Source organism: Hoplias malabaricus, chromosome X2 (assembly GCF_029633855.1).
Source record: "Hoplias malabaricus isolate fHopMal1 chromosome X2, fHopMal1.hap1, whole genome shotgun sequence".
Taxonomy (NCBI): Eukaryota; Metazoa; Chordata; class Actinopteri; order Characiformes; family Erythrinidae; genus Hoplias; species Hoplias malabaricus.
Window position 1 is genome coordinate 523,062 of NC_089819.1, and position 6,787 is coordinate 529,848.

Below are 6,787 nucleotides of genomic sequence, written 5' to 3' on the forward strand. Positions count from 1 at the left end.
ACCATATTTAATTTCATGAAACTTAATTTAAAGATGATTTTATAATTCATTAAAAATAAAACGCAATCTCCCACCACGTTAAATTATAATGCTAAAACAGTATACGTACAAGTCTTTAATTTCACACAAACTGATAATACATACATGGCCAAGAAGAGTCTAAGAGTTTGGGACTTTTATTTTAACTGCAGAGAGCCGCTAAAGAACAGGTGATCACTGACCAATGAGGTGTAATGTGTGCTTTAAGCCCGCCCACATTTCCCAATCAAACTAATGAACCGTATACAAAACACGGACTGAATTCATGTTTCTGTCTTCATGTGTTCAAACTGAAAATGAATAAATGTGCCATTTTTTTTCATTTCTCCCATTCTCCATTTAGTCCAAGGACCTAATAAAAATTAACTAATAAAATTTACACAGACCCTACTGCCGCCACTAGTTCAAAACAAGACGCAGCAGACCATGCATGCACACGATATTGAATCGATTGGTTGTCTGGTCAATGCATTTTGCCTGTGAGTCCAGTGATTTTTGACAGTGTTTTTTTTTCACTTTTCAATTCGTGTTCATAATCTAAAAGTCGTACTAATAATTCAAGTCATATACGTAAGCTTTTTTAATCGTATATTTTATTTTTTATAAGTATTCATACAACACACACACAACAGACTTTTGTGTACAACTTAAATATATATGTATGAATGTAGATAAGCATGCACATGTTTATTTTTTACAGTAATCTCACTCCATAAAGATGCTGGTATCTGCTTGTAAATGCTGTTGTGCACTGAGACTATTTTTCATTCATAAGTTTTATACAAAGTTGATTTTTATTGCCTGTGGACATTCATTTAGTTGATATGATATGATATTTATTTAAAATAAGTTCACTGCAGAATGCAAACAGCAGAGACATTGCAGACAATAAACTGCTAAATGAATGTTAATGAATGAATATAAGTTAAGCAGTTTTGTATTATTATTATTAATTAAATTGTATTTTATCAACCAAAAAGAAAGAAAGACAACAAACATTATGATATATGATATATATGGCATTGTATATTGGCAATCTGTCATCCTGCTCTTTACATATTGGCATTAGTTGACCTGTATATGAGAACTTTAAAATAAGGGTTAAAATAAGGGTTAAGAAAAGGGATTTGAAAAGGGAATTGAGAATTTGAAAAGCTCCTAACAGCCCAGAGTTATCTTCGTCCTCTAGTTCATTTCTATTCATTCACAATGGACTTTCCTTGCCACTGGGTACGGCTGACCCTAAAGGCCACTGGCCGTGGAAGGCAAACTCAGTTTTGTGGGCAAGCATCAGCCAGCAGGAGGCTGTCACACTCTCCCTCTTTCTCTCTCTGTCCTTTAAAATCACATTCACAGTCATGTTCCTGCAGAAAGATCTGGCTCTTTCACCTAAGACTTGTTGCCAAAAAAAACTTTACAGCCAGCAGCAAAAAAGCCCTCTCGTACTCTCCATCTCTCTCTCTCTCTCAGCAGAGACAAATGCATTAGTGCCTTAGCTCTCCTTTAAAACAGTCCATAAATATATTCTATTGACCCACTAAATCCAGCTCTTCCCTCTGAAACACTAATTAAGTGTCAGTTGCTTGCTGAAGCATGACTAAAGCCACCCCCAAAACACCCCCCGCCCCTGCCTCTCAGGCCCAAAAATTTCATCCCCAACCCAGCACCCCCTCTGCCCCAACTCCTTCTTTCCAACCCTCAAAATTCCTCTTCTCCCTTTCTCTATATCTTCTTCACACTTTCTTTACAAATTATCTTCCACTCCTCTTGCTCTTTTTGCAAACTATTGTTCCAGTGAAGAACACACAAAAATTTTAGTCCAGAAGGATGAAAGAGTGTGTGTGTGCGTGAGAGAGAGTGTCCCCAGGCTGCACTTTGTATGTGAGAGCTAAAGCTCAACAAGGCTGTTCTGACCCACAAAGTCATACACACACACACACACACACACGCTCTAGGGTAGCTATTATCACACACACAGAGGAATGCGGGACGGCTGGACACACACTTTTCTTCTCACACAGGCACACGCACACACACACACACATTTATTTTCTCCTCTCTTAACCTATTTTCTTATGTTTTTTTCACTCAGTTTCAGGGCCCATGAAGGACTGATTTGTGTGTGTGTGAGAGACAGAGAGAGTCTGGGGATGTGTAGCACTTGCTGTATGACCAGCTGGAATTAAAACTTATTTACATAACGGAGGCAATAACACAAAGCTGTGACCCAGTTTGCTGTTCTGGGGCATATGGCACAGTTTGCATGCTCATCAGTCTGGCTTTGGCTCTAAAGTGCTCCATTCAGAGGTTTAAAAACCCATCTTACTGCCGTTGTGTTGGGGCACAAATCTCAGCTTAAGTTATAACAATTTCATGAATAAGTAAAAAGCAAATGTGCTTGGTGAGATGATTCAAGCATCCCACTATATTCTCTAGAGGTATTGTGATATTTGATGCTGAAAGCATGTGGTACAAACTTGACACACAGTACTGTGCAAAAGACAGGGACCACCATCATTTATTTAATTTCCAGTTACATTAAAGGACTCTAGGAAGTATTGTTTTAACATATGATTATTGTGATGCTCCACTTAGTTATAATTGGGAGAGTAGAGCCTCTGTCGTTGCTACTCTGGCCTCAGCACTGCAGAAACGGAACTATGTAACTTTTGGAGTAGGGTAGAAAACCATGCCTGCTGTCCCTCTTGATAAATTTAGTATTTACTTAGTTTTTATATTAAATGTGTTTTCAAAACAATCTGAAGCTCCCAAGAAGTGACCAGTTTTGTTGACATAAATTAGTCTAGCCTTGAACTATATTAACTAACATAAGGTTTACAGTAAGGGTTTAAAATTGAGCATGATGTGGTGCCGACTTAGTGTGGGAAACTAAGTATGTTATTCAGTATGTATCGTTACACATTACCAAATATATAAAAATAATTTATTGTCTACTGATACTGGGAAACATGCTACTACTGTAGGTATACCTAATGTAAATATATTTAATACTGTCATTACTGAACTAGCATTGTTTCTAGCATAGGCAATAAATCTTCTAGGTCTACTTCAGCATGCTCAACTGCAGAGAGATGGGTATGCATACAGGGAGGAGCAGAAAGACAAGGAATGGTGAGATGTGTCTGGGCAAGGAGAGACAGGCACCAAACTGAAACCAGCTGTTGCAGCAGTTTCATCAGTACATTTTCTGAAAACTTTACCTGGGCCAAGTCATAAATCCATGTATTTCATCCTAGCTATGCATGCAAAAAAGAAAAAAAAAGACAACAGACCCTTAAAAATCTACATTGAAAGAAGAATAATTGTTTAAAAGAAAGCAGTGAACTTTATAAGTGCTTCTCTATCTCTTCTCTCTCACTTTGATGCACACATACAAGACATCTCAGAAAAGCAAAGAAAAAACAAAATACTGACCCATCCGCATACATACAAACACACTCAGGGAAAACAAAGACCCCTGTCTCCCTATGTAGCTCACTTCTTTCTTCAGAGAGAACAAGTAGAAGTGCTTTAAATCCATCAGAGTAGAATCACTTTTATTCCACCACTAAAGCATTTATGCCCTTTGGGTTCAGACCTCCGTGTAAGCAAAAGAATATCACCAGTACTGAGTGTAACTACTCATTATGGTCTGTCCAAGCCCCAACAAGTTTCTGTCTGAGGGCCCAGACCCAGATTTTTTTTAAATAACCAGTATAAAGCAACCATAAACCTATGACCGTGGACAACAATGAAAATATCTTTTACTCTTTATAAAACATACTAATAGTACACTTAAAATGTTACAAATTGCATTAAGTGTAATATAATGTTGTAATAATAATGCTACATCCTATACAATTATGATATATCCTTAAAATTCCTTAGGATTTATAACACTACCCTTTTTTGTTCTCCACTAGGATAGGGATCAGACTGGCCTGCTCTTTGTTCCAACTTTTGTAATTATTATTGAAAAAAGCACTGGCTGTATAATAGGATGGTCTGGAACGGACAGAAACAAGCATAGGTTAGACGGGTTTAAAGCCAGTTTTGAAGCTTTGGAACCATGTTCTTTGCAGTGATTTAGAACCATTCAATACCATGTGGATTAGTTTTGTGATGCACATGGCTGAATACAATCAACTTGTCACCTTGGTGTTCTGAAATACAGCATGATGCTTTACCTTGTTTTTTTTTGTTTGTTTTTTTTTCCCCTCTGTGTATGGAAACATGTACACACTCAGGGTGAGACAGGGAAATGCTCTCTATTATTTCCACTGACCCCTTCCACCCCAACAAAAGCCATTAAAAAAGGGTCCTGAATTTCTAGTTAGGTATACCAAAAACTGCACGCATGAAAGTATGCTTCTGTTTCCTTCAGTTCTGCTTTGAGGGGAGAAAAAAGGCCTGCTTAGCATCAGAAGAGGAAAAGTGGAGAAATGGACAAGGGAAGGGGTCTGCATGGGTACTGCTCAGGTGAAAAGGTCTAGGGCTAAAGAAAAGAGAGAGAGAGCGTTGCATTCTATCTCTCTCTTTTTCTCCACCCTGACCCTTTGACACAGCTTGCCTTAATCAGCCCATTCAAGTCAAGAGGGAGTGAATGCAGCTAAGTGCATTAATCACACAAAACTCTCCACAACTTCAAAACATGTCTCTATGTTAAAACCGAATGATTTATACTATGGAGGAAGACAAGTCCCTAAAATGTGAAGGTGTATATTGATTATGGTCCTCACAGAGTGTGTGAAACCAAGTTCATGCATACACAGGCATATTGCTGTGTGTATTCCTGTTTGGGAAGTGGCCTGCTGTTTTATGGCAGTATTTGCTATGCCTTTGGAGAAAAGAAAATAGGAAATTCAGAGCCAGATCTTATTTCAATCTTCCTACGCTACCATTTTTCTTCTTCTAAACTTAAGCACACTTAAATGGATTCAAATGATTTGTGTTACTATATCAGTGTCAGGAAAGTTTACTTTGATTATGAATGATGAGAAAGCATTTTATAAAGCATGAACATTAAAAATAAACACATTAACATAAAAAAAAAACCTTTAGGCTATCCTCCAGCTCTAAAACAAATATTTTAATAGCTGGATAGCTCACTGTAGTTTTTTTAGTTTCATATGAAACTGTTATTACATTATATATAATACACACACATTAGCCATTATTTATGTTGAAAAGCTACAGTGTACTAATGTAATCCTGAAAAAAAAGCATGATTCCAGATTGATCATAAAATTATGATTATTCTTATGGTTATTTTGAATGGTAATATATGGATGGTGAATTGGCCAATCACCATCCAATTTCAACAAGTTTCAATGATCAACTGAACGTACAAACCTAATGAATTGCATTGTTCTATCTCAGCTACTGAATTATGCGCGTGCACACACACACACACACACACACACATATATATATATATATAAATATTTTGGTGGAATTTTGGCGAAAGGCCAAGATGTTGTTCTTTCTTCTTGCTGTAACTTCTGCTCTCATCATCTCCCTTTATTGAGAAGGAAAGTCCTTCTTCCTTCCTGAACATTTATCCCAAAAATAAATAAATAATAAATAGATGAATAACTAAATAAACAAACGTTTGACATGGCGTTTTCAACCAGTGAAAATTTTTCTCTCGGTGTAAGTAATGACAAGCAAAGCACAAACTCCAAATGCAAATTTGTTCATTAGTTTCCGCCGAACTTGTTTTGAAAAGTAGCAGGACGGTTATCTGGCGAAATATCTCTTCCCTTAGAACTTCCGTCAGCTTCGCTCAACTTTTAATCACGGTTTCAGTTAGAGACCTCGAAACACATACGGTACCAAAAAAGTTCCATCACCGGATTTTAGTTACTTTCTGTGGAAATAGTGAACTTTGCGTGTTTTCTGTGTGTAACTTACTCGTTCACTATTGTTCGAGGTCCACACACACACAGAGGAAGTTTAGTCGCTCTCCTGCATCCGCGCTCAGACTCACGGCAGCGTCTCCGGTTCTCCAAAATATTCAGGACTTTGCTGTCGACCCCCAACGCCCTCCGGGTTTAAACGGGCCATGCAGTAGCGTCACGCCCGACGTCACCGGATGCCATCCACTGGTGAGTTCTGGACTGAACCGAAACTCGACCCAAATGTCCAGCACCGTGTTAGGACTCAGTAGACCCGTACATGTGATTCGGAGTTGTTCTCCATTGTTCTTCATTCTAAGAATGTATTAAATGTTTTTTTATGCTTGTTTTTCCGATGTTTGCAGTTATAGCTAAGTGGTCCACACACCTAGAGACTCTCTGACAAAGTTACATCTATCTTTAATTTATTTTTTAATTTATTTATTTCTCTATTACTGCTACATCTAACTAGAGAACAACCATGGAACAGCCAAAAGACATTTTAGACACTTAATTAAACAATAGTACCTAAGAAAATGTGTCTTTCTCTTGCATTACGAAATCTGAGACATTCATCTGATGCACAGAAATATGGTATAAATTGTGCAATGAAGTGTACAACACTGGTACCCAACTGTCTATTCTTCATGCTGGGCCTTTTATACAATAGTATAGAGTGAGTCGTATTTATCACATATAATTAGAACAGCACCACAAAATGGCTGACATTTTAAATATCACACTATTGGGGAGTGATTCTGAATGTTGGTCTACATACAGCTCACTGAGGCAAAAATATTCTTATGTTTACACTTTATGTCAGAATGATCGTAGATATTTTTACTCATGAG

The 6,787-nt window shown here is 37.5% G+C and overlaps 1 protein-coding gene across 1 annotated transcript in view; it reads right to left on the bottom strand.

The window, feature by feature from the left end:
• Positions 1 to 6,108, bottom strand: part of LOC136676185 (midkine-B-like) — a 28,411-nt gene extending 22,303 nt beyond the window's left edge. The window contains exon 1 of the mRNA XM_066653026.1: positions 5,953 to 6,108. The gene's annotated coding sequence lies outside the window, so the exon portion shown is untranslated. The remainder of the gene's footprint in view (positions 1 to 5,952) is intronic.
• Positions 6,109 to 6,787: the final 679 nt, after the last annotated feature.